Source organism: Calidris pugnax, unplaced genomic scaffold (assembly GCF_001431845.1).
Source record: "Calidris pugnax isolate Ruff unplaced genomic scaffold, ASM143184v1 scaffold102, whole genome shotgun sequence".
In the NCBI taxonomy this organism is placed as follows: domain Eukaryota; kingdom Metazoa; phylum Chordata; class Aves; order Charadriiformes; family Scolopacidae; genus Calidris; species Calidris pugnax.
The window spans coordinates 2,130,858-2,134,384 of NW_015090846.1; the positions used below are offsets into that span (position 1 = coordinate 2,130,858).

The following is a 3,527-nucleotide window of genomic DNA, read 5'->3' on the forward strand; positions in this document are numbered from 1 at the left end:
CAGGTGCTTAACTAATGCAGGAAGATCACAAAAACCCAATAACCCCAAACAAAGAGAGAGAATCAGATTCAGCAATTTTTAAAATTCTTTTGAAACTATGCTGTGCTAATACACTATGCTAATTGCTACCCATCAAATTTCTGTCAGAGGGAAAATTGTTTAAAAGCAATGCACTCCAAAAAAAAGCCCAAACATGGTAGGGCTGAAACTTAACCCTTTGACAGAAGCCTTGCTAACAAGGGAGTTACTTCAATTCCTTACACACAACTGCATATATTAATAGCAAATAAATAAATACGAACAAGCACTGGTTTTCTATGCCAATTTACTCTCCTTGTGTACTGTTAAGTTCAACTCAGGAATCTTTTTAAAACTATGAACAGGTAAACAGAGAGCTCTAGACTCTGCAGTAACACAAGGAGTGAGACCTCCTAAATCTCTGCAGCAGTTTCTTTTGCCACCAAGAGAAACCTTTAAACGCATTCAGAGTTGACCTGCAATTTAGCAAATCTTGAAGCCACTGCAAACTACCTGGTGTACTCAGTCAAAGCATTTTAACTACTCCCAAGAATTAAAGTAGGCATTACACAGAACAATACCAAATGACATGTAACTTTTCAATTAAAAATAAAGAACTAAAATACCCAGGAAAGTGACAGCAGCTCACCACTGCAACAAGTTTGTTCTGTATCTTTCCTTGTTACTCAAAGAAATGCTTATGCTAAACAAAGAAAGTGTTATTAATTCTCCTTATAATGTTTATTAAACTACACTAAAATATAGCAGCTCCACACCAGACCAAGATCCTAAGCTGTAATATTCTTTCAAAAAACAGACACTTGGTGCAACATGGCATAAAATCTGGTCCTGCTCCCCTGCCTCCACCATTATAAAAGGCTTTATTTGATTTGCTCATTACAGAAAATACCTCTTCCAAAGATAGATATATATGCACATTTGCATGTGCATGCACATGTGTTATAGGCTATTCAGTTCTTATAGAGACTGACTTCGATAATCACTTCATCAGCTCCTGTAAGGTGTTTGGCAGTTGCAAGAATTCCAGGGATCAGTACAAGCCAACATCCCAGCCATCCAGCTCTAAGCAGGGCCAGCATCCATTTTAAGCTACAAATAGCTATTAAAGTCAAATGTTTATTCAAACACCAAAGCATCTCAACTGGGCAGTATATCTCACATGGGAACCCTTTAATAATGCTACCATAAAAGTAAATTGTCAAGTAACTAAGAGCTAAGGAGCCAGGATTATACACAGCCAAAGACAAAATCATTATAATTAAAGCTTATCTCATTAGACATCAGATATTCTGACTATATTTTTATTGCAGTAAGTCCGTGCAACTCATCACAAAGGCAATTTAGTACTGGGTTGACTAGGCTGTTAGAAAACTGAAAAAAACAACAAATGAACAAACAAACAAACAAAAAAACCCTGAAGAAGTGTCTTACTGAGTAAAGGATTTTAAGCCGTGATTTTATTTTAAGCTTAACTGTGGCGTAGCTGTTTCTGATAAGCAGAGTACATGATTGCTGCTTAGCAAAGTCAAGTCAACTGCAGACACAAGTACGTATTGCAAATGCTTGCACTAATTATTAAAACTTCCTGAGTTTCCAAAGATCCAGCTTCTAGCTGTTCACACATGTAAACTGAAAAAAAAATTTTCCAGCTAATGGGATCACTTCAGTAGTGCTTCGATTACCATGGACTTCCAACAACTTGCCACAGAAGTTAATGTCAGGAAACTACAGGATGAGACCAAAGAATGAAAACCTTCTGTATTAGCATCCACTGGAAGGTTCTCTAGAAACAGCAGTTCTGGAAACAGTTCCACACACAAAACCTGCCCCCGGTTTCTGTGTTATTTCTATGGGTTTTGAATCATATACTCCTCTAAGGCATGTTCTTTCTTTCACTCATTGCCTTGTAAAAGACTCATTAAAAAAAAAAACAACCCCAAAACAACAACAACAAAAACCAACCAAGGAGAGAAGCACTGACTAAATCGACGATACAATGATAGAGGCTGCATCCATAGCAAACAAAGGGTGAAAACTTCAGAGCCGCAGCCTTCCAAGTTCTTTGTGATAACAGGAAGCAAACTGTTTTCTTATAGAAGTAAACAACATCCTGACTTCACATTACCTACCCATGAGCAATGAAGTAAGAAAAGCCTTCCTCACCGAGGGGACAGACTTTTAACAACTGCTTTAATGCCTCACCTCGGACGAGGGAATCTCCTCAGCAAGCGACCGAGGCAGGGGAAGCCTGGAAATCGCTACTCAGCGTCTGAAACAGAGATGCTGAACCTTTTTCGATAAACCCCACAAAATTAAAGAGGCACGTTGGCTGGTAGGAGGGGAAGAAAGGGGGGCAGCGCCCCCAATTCCACCCCCCACTCCCCCTTCGGGCTGCCCCGGTGGCGACCAAGGCTAAGTTTGGCTGAGAGGAGGAGAGGGGACGAGGGGGAAAGGAAAGGGGTCGGAGGGGGGAACAAGGCCCCCACCCCCCGCCAGGCTTTCCCCTCGCCTACCCCATCCCCCCAGCCCCTTCCCTCTCTCCTGCCGCCTCCCCCCAAGCCCTCTCCCTGCCTCCCCCCTCTCCGTTCTCTGCCTCCTCTCCGTCCCCCCCGTCTGCCTCCGCTCTCGCCCCGCTGGGGGAGGAAAGAGGAGGCCCAGCGCACTCACCTCTCCTTCTCCTCCCCTCAGCTGTTTACCACTCAGGGCTCCTCTAGCCCACAGGGCGCCGCCATCTTGGCCCTGCCTCCCCCTCCCCCTCCCATTCAGAGACCGCTTCTCCCCTCGAATCCCTCCGCCGCAACAAACTAGTCCCACCCCGCCACCTCACTCCCCTTTCTCCCGACGCCCCGCCGGTCTCTCACCGCCCCGCTCGTCTCTTACCCCTCAAGGGCCTTTCTCCCTCGTGGGGGTGGGGGAACAGGGGTGGGGTAAAGGCCGCCGCGCCCACCCTGATCCCCCGCGGCGGAGGTATCTGTGGAGCGGGAGCGATGCGGCCGCGAAGAGGTCGCGTGATGCGGGGCGGGGAGGGGCGGTGCCGCGCGGAGCCCCGGGCGGTGGGGACGTCACGGGGGGCGGGGCCGGGCGGCGGCCGGTAAACAAGGCCCGGGCTGAGGGGATGGCGGCGGCGGGAGGCGCAGGGGATGGCGAGCGGTCGGGCTGGGTCCTCGCCACCCGGCCGGTAACGGCCCTGTGCGCTCCCTGCTGCCCCTCCGAGCTCGGCCGTGGCGCCTCGGGACACCGTGTGCCTCAGCAGGGCCGCCCGCGGAATAAGGCCGGCTGAGGCAGCCGCGGGCCGCGCCGGCAACACGGTTCCAGGCTCCAGCCTGAAAGTGGTTTTTGTGGTTTTTTTCTTTTAAGCGCGTGAATGTGGTGAAAGGGAATAAAAAGCATCTCGGAGGGTGGCGGTGTGCGTGTGGAGTGGCGTTACGGGGCAGCCGTGTGTGCCGTGAGGGGAAGCTCCAGGCACCCAGAGCTTAATTGCTCTCTGC

The 3,527-nt window shown here is 48.6% G+C and overlaps 1 protein-coding gene across 6 annotated transcripts in view; it reads right to left on the minus strand.

Annotated features, from left to right (window-relative positions):
- Positions 1 to 3,005, minus strand: part of TSC1 (tuberous sclerosis 1) — a 29,558-nt gene extending 26,553 nt beyond the window's left edge. For 5 of the 6 annotated variants that reach the window (XM_014942874.1, XM_014942870.1, XM_014942872.1 and 2 more), the window contains exon 1: positions 2,707 to 2,794. The gene's annotated coding sequence lies outside the window, so the exon portion shown is untranslated. Of the gene's footprint in view, positions 1 to 2,706; positions 2,795 to 2,919 lie in introns of those variants that run through there. The other variant, XM_014942868.1, reaches the window with a different exon arrangement.
- Positions 3,006 to 3,527: the final 522 nt, after the last annotated feature.